Source organism: Marmota marmota, unplaced genomic scaffold (genome assembly GCF_001458135.2).
Source record: "Marmota marmota marmota unplaced genomic scaffold, marMar, whole genome shotgun sequence".
NCBI lineage: Eukaryota > Metazoa > Chordata > Mammalia > Rodentia > Sciuridae > Marmota > Marmota marmota.
Genome location: NW_026000023.1, coordinates 586,366 through 594,227, shown reverse-complemented (window position 1 = coordinate 594,227; position 7,862 = coordinate 586,366).

Below are 7,862 nucleotides of genomic sequence, written 5' to 3'. Positions count from 1 at the left end.
TTTATATATTCTGATATAACTCTAGAAAAAAGATTCAATGAACAGGATGATTTTTTTTTTTTCATCTGAAGAGTCTTTGAGGGCACACCAGAAGTGAAGGCACATTAATTCTAATTGAAAATTCTTAATCCAATAGATGGTATGTTTCCTGTTTGCAGGGAGCAAGTCAGGTCCAATCATAACACCTATCACATAGAATGTCCGTAAGTCTTTTACTTGGGATAAGAATTTATACAAATTTTATTGGTACATTTTAATGATACAAAATTGTGGGATTCATTAAGCCATATTTATGTAAGCATTTAATATAATGTTATCAATCTCGTTCCCCTATACCTTCTCTATACCCTCCCCCTAATCACCTTGCTTTACTCTATACAGCTCCCTTCTATTATTACCACTGTTTCAATTAGTGCATCATACATATACATATACGGTTTATATTTATGGAATTCTTTATGGTGTATTTGTATATTTACACAGCATAATTTGGTAGATTTTCTTTCCCAGTACTTTCGTATGACCTCCTCTCCTCCCTCCTTCTCTATCCCCTTTCTTTACTGATCTCCCTTTTTTGTTGTGAGTCCCTGCCTCCCCCTGCCCCCCATTTATTTTTTCTGTTTTTGGAAGAAGAATTTTAAAAATGATTAAGAACCGCAAAGAAAGGAGTAATGCCATCAGAATATACACCCATTTCCCCCTTAGACTAGCTTTGGTTTATCTTAGCCTTTAGGAAAACTTAAACTGAAATCCACACAATCTGGTTTATTCGGTTAAATATACAAGATTTGATGTTCTAGGAGAACTTTACTCCTCCCTGATCCTACATCCTTTATTTCAACATCATGAACAAAAGTTAATAATTCTCTATTGGATTTAGGGATTTAGAATCACTCCAATGGTTTAAGAACACCAGTTTAATTTTAGACTCATTTTGAAATCCGCACATACTCACACATACATGCACATACACAAACACAACTGTTTACCAAGTGCAGTATCTGTACCCACTTTTTCACTCATAGCCAATGTTTAAATTCATATCTCTAGACCTAATCTTCTTTACAAGGTCTAGACCTATATATTCATGTACCTATACAAGGTTAAACATTTCAAAATAAATTCAGATTTCATACTTTGCAGAATTTATCATTTTCCCTTCTAAATCTGGTACAGTATTAATTTTTCCACAAATAAGAGAATGACAATATAAACCTATTTTTTCAAACTAGACAACTATGAATATTGTCACCTATTGTTGGGCTAATAATACCTTACTAAATTTATTTTTAATTTGTAAAATTTAATCTTAAATATACTCGAATTTGTCTTATTTTTTCCATTCTTTCCATTAGTTAAACTATCACTGGCATTTTCCTGGACTATTGTACTGTGTGTGTTTGTGTGTGTGTGTGTGCGTCTGTGTGTATACATATACAGGTATTTCCTCCTATATGTTACATATTTGAACACCACACACATATTGCATGTGCACATACATACCTACGGGTATGTATGTATGTGTATATGTACATATGTATGTGAATTTATATATGTATGTGTATGTGTGTATGTATATATATATATATATATGCATCTGTGTTATTGTATACATATAATAAGTCTTCTTTTCATCTTTTTAAAGGCTTCCTCTGTCTTTATAGTTGGGTTATAAATTCTTATTTCAGTGCTTGTATGCATAATACCTAATTATGATACAGTAAGAAGTGTTTAGATATGTTATCTCTCCTTTGATTACTGTTTTCTTCCCTATTAACTTCCTTATCCCTTTTCATTCTTTAGGTGTGAGTTTCTCTGAGAAACATTTGATAATTTCTGAGACTATGTAAACTAACTCTCCCCTTTTAAAATATTATACCTTTATTTTATTTATTGAGTTTTATGTGGTGCTGAGAATCGAACCCAGTGCCTCACATGTTAGGCAAGCATACCACCACTGAGCCACATCCTCAGCCCCCAACTTTCCTTTTATAAATTATCAGACCAGTATGGATCAAGTGACAAAGTTGTACTATCATAATTGTTCTGATAATTCTAATATTTATATTCACTATTTTATAATAAAGGTCAAGGATGAGAAGGAACATGTTGAATTTGTTAAGAATGTATTTCCAATTTGATCAAGATGTAGCAGACAGTTCTTGCTTAGCAATCAGTAGATTGGAATGATGTGTACAGTTTTAGCTGATAGGTAAAAGACAAAAGTCTCACTGAGTGTCACACCTAATCCAAAATTATCAGCTAGTACTTGGGGTTGCAAGGAACTAGCAGTCTGACACCCAGCTCCAGATGTTCTCTTGTTGATTGTAAACAGTTTCACAAACATTGTCCTGACAAGGCCTCTCTATGACTGTGATAGCTCAAGATCAAGACAAAAACAAAACCACTGTGTGACCATGTCTGAAAACTGGAAAAAAAATGCACATTTTCCTAAGTACCTCCTATTCTCTTAAGTAGCAGTGACTGTTGCTTATTTACTACTTTTACAGTTTTACTACAATCTTTCATCTTTCTTGATAAGATTAAGGCTCACAATCTATATTTACTCTTGACAATAGTCAGCCAACAGGCAAGTCCTGCTTCCTTTACCATGTGCTAATAACTTAATACAAGTCCAAGTATTTTATGTCTCTTCTAATATCTTATCCAAGAAAGTTCCAATGGTGTGTTCCTGTGTTCTTCATATAGGCAAGACAATTTAAATGGATTTCAAAAATCACTAAAAATTCCACTATTGCTTTAAATGTACTGATATACAAATATTTTCAAGACAAAATATCTACAAGACAAAATTGGATAGAGGTAAATAATGAGATAACAAAAAAAAAAAATAAAGCTAAGGTACTTACAGTATATTAATAACTCATCTGAATCTCTTCATTAAATGATTAAACTTTTGGGGGAGATATTGGTATTATTCCTATTTGGCATGTGGAGAATTAGGGGGTGTACCACAAAGTTTAATTTTCTGACGTATCAAAAGTATATATCTTAACTGTCGGAATCTTGAAAACATCTAAACCACTATACCACAACAAACACTAGGTAAGTCCTGTTTATCAATTTTCTTCTTATTCTTACTTTTTGGATCATGATCAAATATCTAATGTCTAAAAGAAATGGAAAAAATGTTGAGGAAGCAACAAATGCTCTGAATGGAATATTACTAAGCATTAAAAGAGAATAAAATTATGGCATTTGCATGTAAATGGATGAAGTTAGAGAATATCATGCTAAGTTAGCCTATCCCCCCAAACCTAAGGCCAAATGTTCTCTCTGATAAATGGATGCTGATCCATAATGGAGGGCAAACATGAGAAAAATGAAGGAACTTTGGGCAAAAGAGAGGTAGAGGAGGGGTGAGAGTATGGGGGCAGGAAAGATGGAGGGATGAGATGGACATCATTACCCTAGGTACTTACTTGTATGACTGCACATACGGTGTAACACTACATCATGTACAACCATAGATATAGTTGTGCTGCAATTGTGTACAATGAATCAAAATGTATTCTGCTGTCATATATACCTAATTAAAATAAATAAATTACTTAATTAAAAATACAACTAGAGATGTTTCTAGACACTATGAGATTTCATGCATTGATCATCATCCTTAAATAATTTAAATTGCACACTTATGTATTAGATAAGCACTGTGCTAAATATAGAACTAAAGGTCTCTGATCTCAAGTCAGAGTATAATGTATCATTATGCAGATTTCAAGTGCTTTGGGGATTCAGAAAAAGGGAAGATTTTACCTGGTGATAGAAATTAAAGCAAGTTTTATAACTACTGCTTGTTCTAATTAAGTTTTAAAACTACTTAGGGTTTTAATAATTAGGGGACAGACTTGGGTTGATTTTAAAACTTTTCTTCTTTATAAACAAATTTTTATATAATACTTTATTGAAATAGTACTTATGGAATGAGTTAGAGTAGGCAAGTTTTACAAATTGGGAGCCTATTAAAGCACAAATCAAATTTATTTTGATCATTTTGGTAGCCACCACATCAAATACCTAGTTAGTGGAATAATTAATAAATGAGCAATTTGAAAATATTATAAAAGAATGAATAACAGTGATTGTTTGGTATTTTGTGGGAAAAAATGGAGAAAGAGTGGAAGTCATAGATAGGGTAAAGATGGTATATGTTGCTGAGTGTAGTGGCATATGCCTGTAATCCCAGCAAATTGGGAGGCTGAGGCAGGACTAGCATACGTTCAAAGCCAGACTTAGCAACTTAGTGAGGCTCAAACAACTTATTGAGGCCCTGTAACAAAATAAAAAATAAAATGTAGAAAGGGCTGGGGATATTGCTCAGTGGCTAAGCGCCTCTGGAGTCAAGGTTCAATACCTGGTACAAAAAACAAACCAAAAAAAAAAATAGAGAAAAGAATAGAAAAACAAGAGATAGGTATACATTTTCATAGTAGAAAAACTGATAGGAAATACATTCCATATTTTTAGGTGAAATTTGAATTTTTTCCTGTAATTTCACTTGATAGGTAATGAAGAATCTTTGACCATAACTGAAGAAAAAATAGAATAAAATATATACACCTATTAAATTAAAATTATTAATTTAACATAAGACATACATTAGACCTCAGATGGGAAGATTGAAACAGAGTAAGGTATTAATTTTTGTTCTCTCAATCTAAATTAAATGCTAGAATAGAATTAAAGAGAAGTTAAAATTAAAAAAAAAGAGTGTTTAAGATATCCAACACTTAAAAATTGAATCATATTAATTTTAGAGATATAGAACATCCAATCTCAAAATATGCCAACATATCATACTGAATATTAAAAGCTGAAGGAAACAGAAAAAAAATGGTAGAATCAGAAAGGTTTATCCAACCTTTACCTGCCATTCTTTCTTCATGCAAGGGATAAATTATTCTCTTCCTTACTCTAAAGTGTGTTACTAGACCCTCACTCTCCAGGGACGATTCCTACAGCCAGAAGAAATGAATGAATGCATGAAGAAACCGTGATCCAAACAAAAGAGTTTCCATGATTTATTACACCATTCCCTTCTGTTCTCTAAGCATAGTTTTGCTTTTCTTTCCATAAATATAAATAATACTTATCTGTTTTTTAGGTTAGCATTTCTTATGATGTCTTGTCACATAAAATATATTAAATTTTATGCCTTTTTCTTGTAAATTTGTCTTTTGTCATATGGATTTCAGCCAGGAACCTTGCCACAAGTGAGGAAAAGATACTATTTTTTTCATATGAATGCATATATGGTTAATAATTTAATAAAATAACTATGTATTCATACTATGAGCTCAATAAAAGTCATGGAATATTGTGGTTGATGATAATGATGGCTATCATGTTGATAAAAACAAGACTTTATAGATGTTTAATATGATAGTTTGCTAAAATCTTTTAAAAGGTTGACTTCTCTGAGACTTTCATGGGTTGAGATATTACCTGGATGATAAACTCCTTGAAAACAGGAACAACATCTTAAGAATTCTTATATCTACTAATCTTAAACCCTGAATATTACTCATTAAATTTAGATGTAAATATAAGCTTTCTAAGTATGAGCTTCATCTAATCTTAAAATATTCTCTAAAAATTATATTTCAATTAATTCTTTATGTATCATCTAATATATAATTATAATAAAGTATATTATAATGCAAATTAGTTAACTTTCATGATTAAAGGGAAGCTATATATAACTGTTGTATGTAAGGAAGTTTTCTGCTAGGGGCTTGAAGTTATCCTCAGGAAATGCCGGCTGTGGGCCTGCAAATCTGGATAAGAATTAATTGACAACTCTGGGACTTGCATCTGTAGTATCCAAAAGATGCTGGGGCACAGGAGCTACTTCCCTTGTTGCTCTCTTCTCTCCCAGTCTGTGCTTGTTAGCTCAAAGGCCCAAGTCTGCATATGTGGAGGGTGCTGTCTTTTGGCTGCTTCTGTTGTGCACAGTGACACCTGGAACAGAGCTCAAGTCAGTTGCTAGCTGCTGTGGAATACTGATCATCAGCTCTCCTCTGGTGGGGCTTGTTTGCAGTGGCCTTACATAATGGCTTGGAGTTTCCTGGCAACTATGTTACCTGTGAGTGCAGGCTCTCTCTGGGAGGTCTGCAGCACAGAGATCTCAACCCTGGGTGTGGCACATCACCGAAGTTTTACCCGTACTGCTGACTAGGGTAGGGTGTCTTCACCCAAGCTTCACCAAGCTGAGGGGAGCACTGGGCTGGGGTTAGTGATTTGTTCTAGGGTCCACTTCAACCCACTCCCCTTATTTGAATTGAGGAGGGTTTTAGTAACCATCAGCTAGCAGCAAACCCACATGTTCCTTCCAGATAGATTACTGTTTCAGAGGTTTTCCCCTCTGGTTTTATTCATTGTTATCTGTAGCAGGGGGAGAAACTGTATTGATGTGATTTCGACTACAAAGGCGGACAAACTGTGGACTCTGCAAAGTCCTGCCCTGCACAGCTTGCCGCCAACAATCTAGAATGAATTGTGTGATCCTCACTGTCTTTGCTGCTCCTGTCCTGTTCTAACTTGGTCTGTCTTTCTTTCCAACTGTTATTAAGAAACTAAGCTTGGGAGCTTTTCTTATATCTTCTTTTTTTCTTTGTTTCTTTCTCCTGTTCCCTGACACCACCCTGGTCAGGGTTTGGGATCAAGGAATTCCTATTTTCTGCTCCAATAACCAAATTTCAAGTCCCCCCAGGTCTCATGCTGTCCAATATTGGGTTTTAGAGTGTTTAGTCTGTCATCCATCTCTCCAGTCAGCTGTTCTTTCACTGTTTCATTTCTGGGCTGTCTAGAGTGTAAGGTTGCTGCCTAGATCCACTTTGTCATCTTGAGAACTGCAAATATGCTTTTTCACAACTACTACCTTTGTAACCCTCCAAAGCAAGAAAACTACACATATTCCTCTTTGTTTCATTTTGTTTCACTTTGGTGTATAAAAGGAGAGAGGGATGCTGCTTACTCAGAATCCATCTGCTGGTACATTCTCCTTGTGTTCCCAGAGCCTCATTCTTTTTTGTAACTGCTCAGGAGTTGATTTTTTCAAAAGCTGTCAATACATTTATCTAATTCTTTGTTTGCTTCTTCTTACACATTACCCTATGCCATTTGCAGGGAAATGTTCTGCTTTTCATGTTTAATGGTTACTGTTGCCTGTTTTTCTATCTAGGTCTGGTGACAATTAGAGGGATGATGAAATGAAATGTTTGACAAGTTCAGAGTCAAAAGAGCAATGTTAATTCAGGCTAAGTCATCTTTGACAGCATCAAAGGCAAGAAAAGACTAATGTTAACCAAGCTATTATTTTTTAGAAAAAAAACAACCTTTTAACTTATGTTCTTTGCTTAATAAGAGCCATGAAAAATATTTATTAAATGCATTTGGATTTTAAAATTTTGACTTTTAAGTCATTTTTGAGAGAAATGTACTAGATAACAAATATGAGAATATTTAAGAAAAAAATATTTAATTATCATAAAATTTTATATTTTGTTACTTATATTTTTCTATTTATTTTTTATAAATGATTACAATGTAAGATTGTGAAGGATAATTTATTCTTGCTCTAATAGTAATGACTGGGACTCTTATTTACTATGTCCAAATGACTGAATTGATTTTTACTTGATTGGCATTAATATTTTAATGTATATATCCATTCAATAATGATATTTTGTGCTTTTGCAGGTATAAGGTATATCCCACAACAGATATGACATATAGATTTCAAAATATTTAGAAGTTATTTATACAAACACACTTGCATACGCATAAACACATATTCCATATATATATATATATATATATATATATATATATGT